Source organism: Oryctolagus cuniculus, chromosome 9 (genome assembly GCF_051225735.1).
Source record: "Oryctolagus cuniculus isolate XC-2025 breed Fujian yellow rabbit chromosome 9, ASM5122573v1, whole genome shotgun sequence".
Classification (NCBI taxonomy): domain Eukaryota; kingdom Metazoa; phylum Chordata; class Mammalia; order Lagomorpha; family Leporidae; genus Oryctolagus; species Oryctolagus cuniculus.
In genome coordinates this window covers 129,686,298-129,702,621 of record NC_142875.1, presented here as the reverse complement: position 1 = coordinate 129,702,621, position 16,324 = coordinate 129,686,298, and the positions used below count along the sequence as shown (strand labels likewise).

Below are 16,324 nucleotides of genomic sequence, written 5' to 3'. Positions count from 1 at the left end.
GGACAGTCAGAAGTGAAATTCATCAACGCACAGATAGATTCCCGCTGTTGGTAGATAGCTGTGAACTGGGCTCAGAGACTGCTTACTGGATCCTCGGTTGTATTAAGTGCCCCCTCAGCTTCACGTGGTTTTTCGGAGTGGGTTTTCTTGCCACCTGCCCCCTCGTGCCCTGTACTGTCAGCTCGAAGCTGAAAAGCCCCTCCTGACACCCTGCTGCTTGGTGGCTGAGAAGCCCTTGGCGGAGCGCATCCGCCATGTTGAGTGGTCCAGGGCTTAGGGAGGTCCTGAGTTACCCAGCACAGCCCAGGTACTGTCAGTTTTTCCAGCACTGCTGGGACAAGTACAAGCGTCCGAACTGAGCTGAGAATCACACATCGAAGTGTTATCCTACTGTTTTTTAATCCAGTTGACCGGTCTCTCTGAGTAAAATTTTGTGCCCGCAGCTGCTAACACTGCATGACTTTTTTTTGAGGTAGTGTATTCCAGCCATTATACGCATCAACACTGCTGGTACACTAGAAACGTCGTGGTGTGCAGTTTGTAGAAAATTGCTTTTCTTCCTCCTCTTCCCAGAATCAGTATGCTAACCACTGAATTCATTGAACATACAGTAAAATTTTAGTAAATGTTCAGAGAGAACAAATATCAGTATAATGTTCTCAGATGTTACTTTTCAGATACAGTATGCCTAATTGAATATGCATTCAGTCTTGGACCTGTTTTCAGGTGTCTGTTTTTTTAATCACTGCTCAAATGCTCATCAAGATAACTGATAGGATGCTTTGAAGGCAGACCTCACCAACAGCAACTACCCACTTCAGTTTGCAGGTACTTCAACTCATGTCACAGTTATATAACCCTAATTATAACAGATATTTTAACAAGCATTTAATTCACAGTGTCTTAATTTTGCACATTTGAACAATTCCCACTAAAAACTCTAGAATCAAAAATTGTAAAACTTTCTTCAGTTTCTTAGTAGTAGGGACAATGAGTAGATATATGGTAAAAAAATTTCGTTGGAGTACTTACCTAATAAGGAAAGGGAGTACCAAATAAAATTGCTCAGTCGTGGTCTGAGTTAAATGGCGTTTTGATTCTGTGCTAAGGGCTTAAAGTCAGAGGGGGGACTTCATAGGTTTTTCTCTCCAGGTACAGATGAAACACTCCCCAGTTATTTGAGTAACGATTTTTGTATGTGGTTATTTTGGGGGTTTTACACATCCAGATGATACAGTGGAAGTTTTCCCTTGAGATTTGTAGGTCTGAACAAGAGTCGCTGAAACACAGTGAACTCAGGATGTGAAGGAAGATGTATTCCTCGCTCCATATGGTCCCAGTTTGAGGAGTGGCCAGCTTGTGTTTCCATTCGTACTGTCCATGCTCATCAGTTCAGTGTTGCTTGGCTCCCAGGGGCAGGGGCGATTATCTTTAAAGGTCAAGCAGTTCCTGACAAACATCTGTTTTTCTTCATTCTGGACATCACTGTGTTTGGCAGAACTGGCAGGATAGTGGCTGGTTGCTTGGTTTGTCTTAACCTTTCAATTTTTATTGTTGGAAAGATCTGCACTTCTTTGTATTAACTACTTACAAATATATACCTGTCCATTTCATTCAAATTACAGACTTCATTTTAATTTTGATTGTATGAACAAAACTGTCTGTTTTGGGGAGATCTTTCTGCATTTATTTCAAAAGATTTTTTGATATAAAATTCTGGCAGAAGACATTATCTATATATAGAAAATAGAATTGGCTTTTTCCTGATCGACATTTTATTCCACCAATGCTGAGCATATTACATTAATAGAATAGAAGTTCCTGGAAGGTTGGGCTTGATACCATTTTGTTCTCAGTGCCTAGAAAACCTGAGAGCCCTCCTAGAGGCTCAGAGAATGTTTGTTGATTGAGTGAATATATAAATGGCCCAGAGAATCTGTCCTCTAGAACTCTTAGCTTCCTTCTTTGTGAAATAATGAGCTCTACTTAATAATCTCAAAGTCTGATGCAAAAATGAATTGTATATGAGGAGGGGAGGTCTTCAAGAAGTTCATGGAAAAGTAGAATTATAAGTTTAATTTGGTATCTCCCAAAAATAGAAGTCTGCACATCTTTTTAAAATAATTCACATTTGGCCAGCACTGTGGCTCAATAGGCTAATCCTCCGCCTGCGGCGCTGGCACCCCAGGTTCTAGTCCTGGGTGGGGTGCTAGATTCTGTCCCGGTTGCCCCTCTTCCAGGCCAGCTCTCTGCTGTGGCCCGGGAGTGCAGTGGAGGATGGCCCAAGTCCTTGGGCCCTGCACCTGCAAGGAAGACCAGGAGGAAGCACCTGGCTCCTGGCTTCAGATGGGCGTAGTGCGCCAGCTGCGGAGGCCATTAGAGGGTGAACCAGTGGTAAAGGAAGACCTTTCTCTCTGTCTGTCTGTCTCTCTCACTGTCCACTATGCCTGTCAAAAAAAATTCATATTTTCCATGTACTTTTGAAGACCCCATTATACTTGTATGTTTGTGTCTCTACTGTTTGATACTGTATCAAAGTAGGTTGGCGTAAGAAAGGCCTGAATTAACGCAATGACAGAAATTATAGCGTTTAGGGGATTTAAAAGCACTTAACAGTGTGTGAATGCTGCCCATGTTGATCTGAGAGTGTGTTTGGGTAGACCTGTGACTCCATGCTGCATTTACAAGTGTTGCCTTAAAAGCAGTGAGTTTTTTGAAGTTCTACAAAATGGGAAAATAATGTTGAATACATTCATTTATGGCAGTAAAAGGAAAACATCTTAATTTGTTTAAGCAGAAAGTGGCATGGGGAAAAAAAAAAACAAACCAGCATTATTCAGATTGCAGTAGCTCACTCCAGAGACCCAGTGGTAAACACTGTCTGGCAGGTATTTGCCTCCCCCAAATCACAGCTTGTTGGTGATGGCACTGGGATGAGTTTGGTTGAAGAGTAGGGATAAGAAGTGGCCTCCAGGGGCCAAGGTTGTGGTGAAGGGCTCAAAGCTACCACCTGTGACTGCTGCATCGCATGTGGACACTGCTCACGTCCCAGCTGCTCGGCTTCTGACCCCGCTCCCTGCTAATGGCCTGGGAAAGCATGGGAGGATGCACCAAGTGTTTGGGCCCCTGCTGCTCATGTTGGAGATTCGGAAAAAGCTCCTGGCTTTAACCTGGCCCACTGCTGGCCAATGAGGCCATCTGGGGAGTGAACCAGTGGTTGAAAGGTTCATTCTCTCTCTTTATGTCTTTTTCATAATAAATATATCCTTTTTTTTTTTTTTTTTAAAAAAAAAAAGTGACCTCCTTAGTGCTGTAGCACGCTGGAACTAGTGATTGTGAAGACCAGCTCTGAACTCTGAGTACTGTCTGCCCTCATTACTGGCATATTGGATGAAGTCAGTAAAACTTACCAGTGCACAATTGTGACCCAAATCCTCAGTCATTTACTAGATTTGCTGTTATCCAAGCATCACATGCAATGTTCCTTTCTCTTACATGTTCTCTTAGATGAGTTTATGCGTGCATGTACACTGAAGTGTTCACAAGTATTTGTTAACTCAAATTCCTGGCCATATTAAATTGACATTGCAGCAATCAACTGAGATTCTAGTTTGAAATGTGCAGCTTTAAACTCCTATGATCCCAGATACAACTCCTTTTACGTAGTTCGTAAATTAGCCTGCACTGAAAATGGATATTAATGCACCAGTTGAGTTGTTTGTGTTGATTTGTAATTACGTTTTAAAAAATTGGGAGAAACATAAGAAAACCATATTTTGGCTAAGTTAAACAATTGACAGCCTGTTTTGTTAAGAATCGGTACTATGAAGCATTGGATAACCACATATGACAGTGGAGAAGAGCTGAGAGCTCTGACTTGTCAAGGCCGATTTATCCTGTTGCAGGAGTACCCAGTGCTTAGTAAGCTTAGAGAATCCCCAAGGAAGAGGTGGCTTCCTGGCTTTATCTTACAGGGTGGTTTCTTTCTCTTCATAATGCTTGCTGTACCTTAAGGAGCTCAGAAGCTGTAAGAGCTGGTATTAAAATGGTATTAAAATGATTAGCAGGAAAAATAAAATATTTTACACACATAGAATTGTGCTGTGATGGCGTTGGAGTCAGAAGGGTGGAATTGCTCTAGTGGGGGGAAGGAAGGGACTGATAGCACTATGTTTTTTTCCCTTTAGGTAGATCTTGAGGTTCGGTAGGGTCTGTTCTCTAGTGCGTTACTCCACTGTTAAATACGGACACTTTGAGTAGTTAGAGATTTACAGAAGTGATGGACAGAATGGAATTCTGAAGCTTATTAGTGCTTCTGTGACATTGTGGGGTGTTAATGTGTCTGGAGGCGGCTTTAGATTATGCTTTTATTCAAGATGTTTATTGGGACTTCCTAAGTGGAAGCCATTATTTGTGTGGTTGTTTGAGCTAACATAAATGTTGAGTTAATACCCATTTTAAATCAATTTGGATATTTGAATTCCGTATTGGTTGCTCATTTGGTTGACTGCAGTTTGTCACTGTTGATGAGGTGCACCTTTGCCGTGGGTGGAGCCAAGAAGAAGGAACATGTTGTGCTCATGGAAAGATCTCTTTAAAACTTAAGTAGACACAGTTTTTTAATTTATTTTTTATTATTTTTTTGACAGGCAGAGTGGACAGTGAGAGAGAGAGACAGAGAGAAAGGTCTTCCTTTGCCATTGGTTCACCCTCCAATGGCCACTGCGGCCGGTGAGCTGTGGCCGGCGCACCATGCTGATCCGATGGCAGGAGCCAGGTGCTTCTCCTGGTCTCCCATGGGGTGCAGGGCCCAAGCACTTGGGCCATCCTCCACTGCACTCCCTGGCCACAGCAGAGAACTGGCCTGGAAGAGGGGCAACCGGGACAGAATCCGGCGCCCCGACTGGGACTAGAACCCGGTGTGCCGGCACTGCAAGGCGGAGGATTAGCCTAGTGAGCTGCAGCACTGGCCTAAGTAGACACAGTTTTAAAAATCATAGGTTACTCTGGAATATCATTAAAAAGGAAAACATAGAAAAAATGTGGAGTTTGGTTCTTAGGATTTTTTGATTCAGAATTGACGATGCCTTTGACTTTGCTTTGTTGTCAGACTCTACCGTCGAGAAAATTAATGTTCTGTGTTTGCTTCCTTCAAAGACTTCAGAAAAGGTGAAAAGACCATTGGCGCTGGAGTGTTGGCATTGTCACCAGACCCAGTGGCCTCACTACCGTCCCCAGCCGTTCCCATCACAGCTGTGGCTTACAGGGTTAAGGGTGTGCTGCAGCGTTTTCTTCAAGCCACTTGGACTGCATTATGCATTTGGGTGTTGTCAGTTTGCTTTAAGGTGATAAACCAGCAGGGGAAAGGTGACACAGTTACTGCCTGGCTATCCATGATTGTAATAAACCATTGATACTAAGATGGATGCTGATTTAAGGAACATAAAATGTTCTTAAATATGCATTTGGGAGCAGATACTTGGGTTAGTGGCTAAGACACCAGTTGAGACACCTCTGTCCCACTTGGAAGTGCTTTGTGTTGGTTCCTAGCCCAGGCTCCTGACTCCAGCTTCGTGCTAATGCAGACCCTGGGAGGAATTGGCGATGGCTCAAGAAGTAGATTTCCTGCCAGTTATGTGGGAGACTTGGGTTGTTTTCCTGGCTTCCATTCAACCCAGCCATGGCCACTGGAGTTATCTGGGGAGTGGGCCTGCAGCTGGGGGGATGTTGTGTATTGGATTTGCAGTAGAACTGCTAGCTTCGTCCCAGTGTTCATTCCCCCTTCTGCACAGCAGTAAGATCTTTTAGTGGGGTGTGTGGCAGCACAAAATAACATTTAAAGAAAAGGATGATATTTGTATTTTTTAATCCCCCACATTGACATGTATTACATTAATAACATTTCTAGCAAAAATAGGTAACAAGTTCATTAAATTAATATTCAGACAGACAATTTCATGTGGATCCATTAGTCAAGTTGGAGAAAAGCAATATGGACCAAAGAGATGGAAGTTAAAGAGCACCTTGTCCTTGTTACATCACAGTACACTGAAACTGCAAGCACCTGTCAGTCAACTTCAGGCAAGACCCTCTGCAGGATTCTCATTTTCATTGAATCTGACATGGGCTTCTCTTGCAGGTTTTGTAGTCATTTATCTGAGAATTACAGTCCATAGTAAATACCAAGGTACTAACAAGGAATTCTCAAGAACCTTAGCCTTTTCTGTCTGTTTTCAATGTGGTGTGGACACGTGACTGAGCTCTTGCCTCTTGGAGTTGACAACTGGAATGTATGCAGCTTTAGGATGGTGCCCTTAAAATGGACCAGTCTGTGTTCCTCTTGGCCTTGGCTTTTACCCCCAGAAACCTTTTAGTTATGGAATACAAACTCCATGCATTTCATAAATTCAATTTTAGGAACAGAGTGATTCCTCCCACTCTGCCCACACTACTACCCATCTTACTCCTCCCTCTCCTGTTCCCATTTTTACTTTTTACTACGATGCTTATATATTTGTTTTATTTTTTAAGATTTATTTATTTATTTGAAAGAATTAGAGAAGGAGAGGCAGAGAGAAAGAGGTCTTCCATCTGCTGGCTCACTCCCCAGTTGACAACAAGGCCAGAGCTGCACTAATCCAAAGCCAGGAGCTTCTTACAGGTCTCCCATGCAGGTGCAGGGACCAAAGGTCTTGGGCCATCTTCTACTGCTTTCCCAGGTAATGGTGGAGAGCTGGATCAAAAGTGGAGCAGCCGAGACTTCAACCAGTGCCCATATGGGATGCCTGCACTGCACGTGATGGCTTTACCCACTACACCACAGCACTGGTCCCAACTAAGATCTATTTTCAATTAACTTTATACACATAAGACTATACTAAGTAAGAATTCAAGTACTTTGAAAGCCAAAAAAAGTTGTTCCTCAACAGTCAAGACAGGTCTGTTCAAAGTCATTGCATCTCAAAGTGTCAATTTGACTTCTATAGATGAGCTTTTAGGTGCTCTATTACTTACAGTTATAGCATCAACCCAAATGTTTATCAACTGAAGACTAAAAAGAAATTATGGGATATGTACGCCATGGAATACTAGAGTGGTTGAAAAAAAATGAAATCCTGTTATTTGCAACAAAATGGATGCAACTGGAAACCATATAGTTAGTGAACTAACCCAGTCCCTAAAGCACAAATACCCTATGTCCTCCCTGATCTGTGGTAAGAACAGAGCACCCTTCCCTTTGCTCATGTTGTTATAGTCCATCCTGGTCCCTGGAACATGGACGTGGTAGCTTACCAGCTCAGAATTTTAAGAAGCAGCAAAATACTTTGAATATAGGAGCAAAAATGTAGAAGAAACCAAAATATCAGGCACCTTGGAGCTGATATATCGGCCCTGAGCATGCCGGGAAAGTCTTGGTCTATGTGAGAAAGAAGTCGGCTGTGTTGTTAAGGTCACCGTTAATTTGATGTCTTGTTGTGACCATATTTCCTAACTCTGTCAAGGTCATATAAGTAAGATAGCTTCAAAGATAATCCCACATTTTCATCTTAGAGGCAGGCACCTCGGCTGTCTTTGAGCCAGAGTTCCTGGTGTGAGTGTGTTTCCCCTCTTCCTCTACAGAATGGTGCCATGAACAGAATTTCAGTCTGTGGTCAGCAGCAACAGGAGGAACCAAGGAAACAAAAGGTTTAGAATATCAGTGAACCCTGTTGTAATTTATTAATGATGAGAAATTACTCTGGTACATTTTGGAAAATGAAACATGAACCAGAATGTTACCATAATATGGAAGTGACAGTTCTCCGTGGAGGTGGTGGTAATTGGAGTGGAGATCCTAATGCTTGCTCTGGGCTCCACTGCAGGGGTGGTGGTAATGAGAGTGAGCAGTGGACAGGAGGGGTGGTGGTAATGAGAGTCAGCAGTACCCGGAAGCTGCAGAGAATGGGATCATGCAGGTGCTACGGTCTGGTGACACAGACTTCAGCAAAGATGAGTTTCTAAAAGTTTCTGAGAAATTAGCATTTTAGGGATTACTGTGTCTTCTGACAAGAGTGATCTTTGCTCAGGTTTAAGAATGAGGTTGTTTTATGTTGATGTTAAGACATGATACAAGAGGAAAATTCACGTAGCAGAAAAGAGTTAAAGATATACAGATGAGCCGGCGCTGCGACTCACTAAGCTAATCCTCCTCCTTGCGGCACCAGCACACCGGGTTCTAGTCCCGGTTGCCCCTCTTCCAGGCCAGCTCTCTGCTGTGGCCCGGGAGTGCAGTGGAGGATGGCCCAAGTGCTTGGGCCTGCACCCCATGGGAGACCAGGATAAGTACCTGGCTCCTGCCATCAGATCAGCGTGGTGCGCCGGCTGCAGCGCAACAGCCGTGGCGGCCATTGGAGGGTGAACCAATGGCAAAGGAAGACCTTTCTCTCTCTCTCACTGTCCACTCTGCTTGTCAAAAAAAAAAAAAAAAAGATATGCAGATGAGATAGTGGTACAGCAATGTGCCTGCATTTTGTGAGCAAATTGAAACAGCTGAGGGTATAACTTCTGAAAATTCATTAACTCCTAATCTTACCTAGATACAAAGAATGTTAAAAAAATTAATTTTCCACTGAAAGCTTGAGCTAGCGATGCTAGTCATCACTTTGCCCATTGTGCTGGGTAGCTTGGGAGTCTGTAGCACAGGGCAGCTGTTCATATCAGTGACCCCTGGCCCTTGGAGTGCAATTCTCTACCTCCTCTCTGGCATGAACTGGCCTAGGCAGTTGTCGCTCTGGTCAGTGATGCTGTCTTGGATTTCTCAGCCCAGACATTGCAATCCCCAACCAAAACGCCGTGTGTTCATTCCGTCTTGGGAACTCCAGTCTGTTAACTTTTGCTCTTGGCTGTAACGGCCATCAGTAAGGGGAGTCCCATGCCTGAGATGTACCATTTCCTCACTGCCTTCACTTTCTTTGTGCTTTGCCATTTTCTCCTGGAGAAAAAAACAACCAGCATCCCTCATGGATAAGTCCATCTATTCCTGTCCTACGCCAAAGCACTGAGCGTTTTGGAGAAGATTTTTAACCCCAGTCCACTATTACCACTGCATCCTGTGTTTTCCTATTCAATTTTCTTCTGTTTTATACAGTTCCTATTTCAGACTTCCTCTTTTAAAATTTAACAAGCTTTTAAAGATTGCAGCTTTTAAAAAATACAAACTATTCCCCAAAGTAATGGACAGGTGATTTTTGACTGAAAGTGTCCTCCTTTGGGGAAAACAAATGCCAGTCATAAGTGAGAGTCCCCTTGACCTTCTGCCCCCAGATTTGTAAATTCACCAGCATCCGGAATGATCCTCCTTTGCTTAGAAAAGAGAAAGTACTTCAGTGCTTGGACCTTTGCTTCAGACATGTCTGCTGTCACCTTGGGTTAGGGTTAGGGTTAGGGTTTACTTTGTATCTGTTCCTGTTCATGAATTGCCTCAAGCCTGCTGAAATATTGTGTATTTTAATTCTTAAAAAGCTTCATTAAGTCCATTGATAATATTCAATTTATTGCTCCCTTCCTGCTACCTAAGGATAGTTTCTGGAGATTAGCTACACTCACAGAGCCTACTTGCTCACTCCCACTCCTTTGTTACACCACATTAAGCCGGTCAACACAGCCTCTGCTTCAGTTGTCTTACCAGTTTGCCGAGGACCTACTTGTTATTTTTCACTTGTGAGCGCTTGTTTAAATTGAATACAGAAATTTTAGTTTCTGTTATAAATACAGTCCTTTGAGTATTAAATATCATCAGAGGGTACCTGCCCATCTGTACAACTACCATTCAGTTTTTCCTAGTCCTTACCTATGCCTCTCCTCTCCTAGACGCACTGCCTGAAAAATGGTTGATAGTGGTAGCCACTCCTTGCCAACTGCATACTCAACATTGTCTTCCTTATTTGTGACTTGCCATGGTTCTATGAAAGATGGAGCCTTCAGAATGGCCCATGGAAACACATATTAGGAAAAAAACTTCTATATGTTTTCCATGCATTTCTTGCACCAAAAGGAACTTGTTGTAGTATTGTTGTAAATGTAACTACTCTTGATTTACTGAGACTCTTAACGATGTAAACAACTTCTCAGAGTCCCTGTGTTGGAGTTAACATTTGAACCCGGACCTAAATGGTTCCACTCCAGGATTTGCTGTCTTCCTTGTAGGCTTTCTGCAGATTCTTCAAATCACCAACTTTTCATTAGACATTTCAATATCATTCGAAATAACTACAAAAATATGTGATCATTGGATCCACAAATGTGCCTTGCCATGTGAACTCTATGGTAGACAGTAAAATGGTGAGTGAATTTTGTTCCTGCTCTGAAGGATCAGGGAGTTGAGTGCATGAGTAAGAGGTGACCATCAATTCCATTACCCCTTACACACTGTGATGAAACTCCAAACCCTCCGAAAACTGCAGGTTATTTTGTAAATTGTGGCAGTTTGGGGCCAACACTGTCAAAGTGTCTGGATTTGATTCCTGGTTCTGGTTACTGATTCCAGCTTCCCCTAATGTGGACCCTGGGAGGCAGTAGTGATGACTCCAGTGGTTGGGTTTCTGCCCCCCCCCCCCCATGTGTGAGACCTGGATTGGATTCCAGTGTTTGGTTCTGTCCCTGGCCCAAACTTGGCCATTGTAGACATGGTTTTTTTTTTTTTTATATGTAGAAATACATTTTATTATCTAGCTTCTTTGAGAATATTTACAAAAAGTGGGCTGTAACCAAAAATACAAATGTACCGAACAGTTGTCATTATAGACTACTTTGTACTTTAGCAAATGTTTCTAGCAAACAATTATTTCTTAGACAAACACAGTTTGACTCATTGTAGCTATTTGTTGGAGTGAACCCGTGGATTGGAGCTCTCTTGTGCTCTCCCACACTGTCTTTCCCCTTCCCTCTCCAATAAAATAAAATTATTTTTAAAATGAAATAACTATGAGCGTATGTTACTATTGCCATTCAGTGATCACATGGAGTATGACCAGTGTGTGCATTCAGTTACATAGAGTGATGTATTTGGATAGTGGCTGTCAGCCCCGATAATGGGTACCATGTTAGCTTTATCATATTCGAGCCTTGCAACACATCGTGTCTCCAGAGATGGGGTAAAAGGGTGACAGGTGCATCGGGCACAATGCTGTGTTCAAGGGGGGAGTGGTCTTCAGGAATCTTATGGGATGAATGGAAGAGGCGGAGAGGGCTTCTGAGGAGAGCTGTGCTCAGACCTGATGGTTGAAGGTTGAATACAGATTTGCTAGGGAGCCAAACAGGAGGAGAAGCTGCCCTAGAGCTAGGTGTAACAGTCACAGGAGAGGAGGGCACGTAGGGGACGGGTGGCTGGAGAGGGAAGCTGCACCAGCAGCGGGGCTCAAGTCACAGAGGTGTCTAGCAGTGCCCCACAAGGTAGGAATGGCTGAGCACTGTGGGGAGTCGGTTTCTCCTGCTACGCTGCTGTTACTCATGGCATGACCTTTCCCTTTCACACATGTCTTGATTTGGATGAAATGGTAGGACGAGATGCCAACGTCAAAAAGAGAATTTTTACCAGTGGAGAAAGTAGAAACAGGCTTAGAGATTTCCAGGGGGCTCCTTGGTGAGATGTCGGCGGCTGTGTAGCAGTAGTGCCATGAGGAGTTGTCTAAAACACTGCGGATATGGCAGAGGTTTCTATCAAGGCTGACCCCTGAGACTGAAAAGCTGGAGACTGGAAACTGCCTGCGTCCTCCCCCTAACTCACACCACCCTGCTATTTTCTTAGTCTTGGCTTTGCCCTCCAACTGGTGGATGCACAATGTTGAGGAAGCGGAGTTAAAATACACAGAAAAGAAACAGGGACAGGGACTGCAAACTGTGGTGTTATCCTAGCCTATTCAGCGTGGCTGTAGCAGGATACTATAAACTGATATATAACTGATGAAAGGAAGTGATTTCTCCCAGTTTGTGAAGTCGGGAGCCCACTTTGAAGGTGCTGGCTTCCGGAGAGGACCTTCCTGTTGGGACATTGCACGGCAGAAGGCAGGAGGGCCACAGGAGATCAGGAGAGGCTGGACTCAATACCGTCCTGACAACCCTCAGCCTAGCCATAAACAGGGGTCAAGCTCCTGTATTTAATCACATCTCCCTGGGCCCCACAGCGCCACGCTATGGCATTGGAAGGAAGTTTCCAACCCATAAAATTTGGAGTAACACATTCAGACCATAGTGAAAGCTATAGTTGTACTTATCCATTTTTACATAGTAGTCCAGCGCGCATATTAACTTTTTCTCTTCTCAAGTTACAGTTACAATGAACAATAAAAAGTAAAAAAAAAAAAAGGATCAGGTAGCTTAGCCTAGTGGTTGAGACGCCCACATCCCACAGTGGAGTCCCTGGGTTCGATTCCTGGCTCTGGCTCCTGACCCCAGCTCCTACTAGGCCCTGGGAAGCAGTGGTGATGGCTCAAGTAGATGGGTCCCTTCCAACCTTGTGAGAGACATGGATTGGGCTCCGAGCTTCTGGCTTCAGCCCACTCCAGTCCTGGCTGCTCAGGAATTTGGGGAGTGAACTGGGGGACGAGATCCTAATCAATCTCTCTATTTCTCTCTCTCTCTCAAATAAAAACTTGGAATTACTTAAATTTCTGAGTGGAAAGTGGAAATTAAAATGAGGGATCATTTCCCCATTAGATGAATGAAAATTATAGCATAGCATTTCTGTGAAATGGAAGGGATTGGCAAAGGCATAGGTTGTTTTTGTTCATAAATGTGGAAACCTAAATATGTATACAACCTGTATCCTTTCAAAAAAAAAAAAAAGGAATAGAACTGCTACAAGCTTTATTTTATTTATTTGAAAAACAGAGTTACAGAGAGAGGTAGAGACAGGTCTTCCATCCACTGGTTCACTCCCCACATGGCTGCAGTGGCTGGAGCTGCACTGATCCAAAGCCAGGAGTTTCTTCGAGGTCTCCCATGGGGGTGCAGGGGCCCAAGAACTTGTGCCATCTTCTCCTGCACTCCCAGGCCATAGCAGAGAGCTGGATGGGAAGAAGAGCAGCCGGGACTAGAACCGGCGCCGATATGGGATGCTGGCGCTTCAGGCCGAGGCGTTAACCTGCTGCGCTGCAGCGCCGGCCCCAGCAGTTCTATTCTTGATATTTGTCTTGGAGGAATAATCATAAATACAAGCACATGAAGAATGGTGCCAGGATGCTCAGGGTCGCTATGCTGCAGTCTAAGAGATTGGCCATATCCATCATGATGGGGTACTGGGGAATATGCTGTGGCATGAAGCTAAACTTCAGGAGCCAGTGCCGTGGCATAGCAGGTAAAGCCTCCGCCTGCAGTGCCGGCATCCCACATGGGCGTCAGTTTGAGTCCCTGCAATTCCATTGCCATTCTAGCTCTCTGCTATGGCCTGGGAAAGCAGTAGAAGATGGTGCAAGTCCTTGGCCCCTGTAACTGAGTGGGAGACCTGGAGGAAGCTCCTGACTTCAGATTGGTCCAGCTCTGGCCATTGCGGCCAATTGGGGAGTGAACCAGCAGATGGAAGACCTATCTCTGTCTCTTCCCCCCCCCCCGTCTCCCCCCGTCTCCCCCTCTCTGCCTCTCCTTCCACCTCTCTGTAACTGCCTTTCAAATAAATAAAATCTAAAAAAAAAAAAAAGAAACTAAACTTCAAATACCATTGAATGAAAAATAAGGCAAACTGAAGGAAGAAATATGCAGTGAGCCATTTACATAAAAGTAAAAAGTGAAATACAATTACATATGCATATGGATTTTTAAGACATTTTTTGGTGTAGTACCAGGGCTGGACAGATAAACATACACTCAGCTGGTACCCATGGTAGGGGGGTAGGACTCCGAGATTTAGAACGGTAGTTACAGGAAATTAGGCTTACCCTCTGTGGGTGTGCAGAAGCTGCCATAACAGCGTACCCACGACCAGTGGTTTACACAACAAAACTTTGCCGCTTGCAGTTCTGGAGCACAGATGGTGGGATGGGGAGTGGGAGATGGAGATGGGGAAGGGGTCCAGGCTTCCACCACCCCTGCCCTCTATGGCAGTCAGTGGGCATGGGGGAAGGGGTCCAGGCGCTGGCCAGGCTGGCACTTTTGCCACCGCTCTCTTGTCTGGCAGTCGCCATCTTCTCCCTGGGTCCTCCCGGGGTTTTCCTCTGTGCCAGGCTGCGCCCTCATTGGCTCTTCTGCAGGACACCCATTTCTTTGGGTGAGGGCCAACCCTGTGTGACCTCACTGTATCTTATTTACTCATCTAAAGGGTTTATTGCCAAGTGCACTCACGTTCCAGGTGCAGGAAAGGACTTCAGAATGCGAATTGGGAGAGGAGGAGAGAAACGGCCACTATCAAGCCTGTAACATGCCCACAGCATGTTTATTTTGACAGGCAAAAGAAGCTGGATTCAAATTTGATGTTAAACAGAGTTGTAACAGTAAATTCAAAGGTAATTCAAATATAAAAGGTTTTCCACATGAAATCTGCTTGTTACTCAGATCTTGAATAATTCTGTGGTACCACATTGATCACGCTGGTTATGTTATGGTGGTAGAAATGGAAGTGGACAGGGAGACATTATTACCCTTTTTATTGACTTCTTAGAGCAGTTTCAGATTTACTAGAAAAATTAACTACCACAGTATTCCCAGAAACCCAGTACCCCGTTTCTCCTCGTATTTATGTATCTTACATTCGTTATCATGCATACACCACTATTGGTACATTATTAAAGTCCACAATTTCTTCAGATTTTCTTCTTTTTAAAGATTGATTTATTGATTTGAAAGAGAAAAATGAGAGCTCTCTTCTATCCACTGGTTCACTCCCCCAATGGCCACGATGGCTGGAGTGGGGCTAGGTTGAAGCTAGGAGCCAGGAACTCTGGCTGGGTCTTCCAAGTACTTGGGCCATCCTCTGCTGCTGGTCCCAGGCCATTAGCAGGGGGGTGGAGGGAAGTGGAACAGCCAGGAAACTAACTCCTGCCCTGGCGGGCTTCAGCTGCTGCACCACAACTCGTGCACCTGTTCATATAGCTTTAGTTTTCCCCCTCATAGCCTTTTGGTGTTTAAGTTCCCAGCCAGGGTGCCAGCCTGTTGTCTGTAGTTGTCTCCATAGGCACTTACTGAATGTGACAGTTTTTCAGACTTTTCCTTTTTTGGAAGACTTGGGCAGCTTTGAGTACTGGTTGGGTATTTTGTAAAATGTCGCCCTGTTGAAATTTTTCCTGATACTTGCTGGTGAGTAGTTTGGGTTTATGGGTTTGGAGGGGAAGAACAGCATAGTCTGGTGTTTCATTACATAGTCTTTTTTTTTTTTTTTTTGACAGGCAGAGTGGACAGTGAGAGAGAGACAGAGAGAAAGGTCTTCCTTTGCCGTTGGTTCACCCTCCATTGGCCGCTGCGGCCAGCGCACCACGCTGATCCGAAGCCAGGAGCCAGGTGCTTCCTCCTGGTCTCCCATGCAGGTGCAGGGCCCAAGCACTTGGGCCACCCTCCATTCAGTACACAGTCCTAAGCATGCACGCTCCCGCCGTGGCTCGCCGCCTGGGTGTCACCGTGGTGCTTCCGTTGTGAAGGCAGCCCACCGGGCACGGAGCTCCTGGGCAGGAAGTTGCTGTGCACCGAGTCTGAGTGTGCTCAGAAGCGGAAGTTGCACACCCCCTGCTCAGGGTGCAGGATCTGCCTGCCTTACCCAGAACCAGCTGAAGGGACATTGTCACTGCTGCCCATTACATGTTACCTCCGTCTTACCAACTTTTGAGTCAGTCTTTTGAATAATTTTATGTAATAAGCATATTAGCATTGAACATTGTCTAGATAAGAATTCAGACTATTTGAGTTGCTGTCTCAAAATACTATAAACAGGGTAGGTTACAAATAACAAATGTGGTTTTCGGAGTTGGGTGAGGTTGCATTTCCTGGGTCACAGATGACACTGCCTTGCTGTGTCGTCACTTGGTGGAAGGGCAGGAGAGCCCCTCTGATGTCCTTTGCAGGAGTACTAATCCCATCCATGGAGGTGCCACCTTTGTGACCTGGTCATCTTCCCAGGGGCCCCAGTGCCGTCATGGTAGGCGTGAGAACCTCGGCATCAGAGTTTGAGGACACACACATTTTGACACCACTCCAGAATATGTAGACTCATTAAGGACTGAAGAAATTAGGAACATGCCAAGTTATCAGCACCTCATGAGTTCGCAGATGTCACTGACAGCAGCCATTGTCAAATAGCCATGCTTTATTTTCCCGAAGATTACAGAAAGCGGGCAACACCAGTATTTGAGGTTGTGCCCTGCTT

General features: G+C 44.6%; 1 protein-coding gene across 4 annotated transcripts in view; it reads left to right on the top strand.

The window, feature by feature from the left end:
- SYT10 (synaptotagmin 10) overlaps positions 1-16,324 on the top strand; it is a 73,658-nt gene that overhangs the window by 2,199 nt on the left and 55,135 nt on the right. The window lies entirely within an intron of this gene.